The sequence below is a fragment of the Buceros rhinoceros genome, unplaced genomic scaffold (genome assembly GCF_000710305.1).
Source record: "Buceros rhinoceros silvestris isolate BGI_N320 unplaced genomic scaffold, ASM71030v1 scaffold17152, whole genome shotgun sequence".
In the NCBI taxonomy this organism is placed as follows: Eukaryota; Metazoa; Chordata; class Aves; order Bucerotiformes; family Bucerotidae; genus Buceros; species Buceros rhinoceros.
In genome coordinates this window covers 26,957-27,638 of record NW_010399632.1, presented here as the reverse complement: position 1 = coordinate 27,638, position 682 = coordinate 26,957, and positions in this window count along the sequence as shown.

The window sequence follows — 682 nt, the reverse complement described above, 5'->3', positions numbered from 1 at the left end:
CACCCCATTAAAAGGAGAAATACAAGCCCGGGCAGCAAGGCCTCGCGAAGAGAGAAAGGCTCAGTGCACACACATCTGCCACTCGGCAGCTGCAGCGCGACGGTACCTGCGACGCCCAGTCCAGCGCCGCGCTGTGCCCAGCACGGGCTGTCGCTGATGAGCGGAACGTGTCGCCCGGCCACGCAAGCTGCCACGCTGGAAGGGGACTTCCTCCCTCTCTGTCCCATTTCCCATCACTATAACCAGAATTATGATCCTGCTGTGCACTGCACACGAGGAAACAATCCCGTGCAGAATTGCAGTCCCTTGCTGGGAAACTGTGGAGGTTCTAGCAGCAGCAACTGTAAAACGTCTGTTTCATCCTTACTGCCCTAATCTCAGGCTCTACTCAGACACGTTCTCACGATCACAACCAACGGGTCTCATTCGCTCCGTCCCTCTGGGGAGGAGAGCTCGAGGCCGAACCCTGGCCCAGTGGAAGCCATCGGCATTTGGCCAGTGCCTTCGACAGGACAAGGACTTCATCCGTTCCACTCCTGTATGATTCTCCTATGAAGTGGGAGACCTCTCTGCATCCAGGGGAGGAAGGGGCGGGGGAGAGGGAAGACGCAGACACTCCACCAGCACAGCTCTGTGGGGGCTCTCGCTGGCGCAACCTGCAGCAGCTTCAGTCAACGTCAAA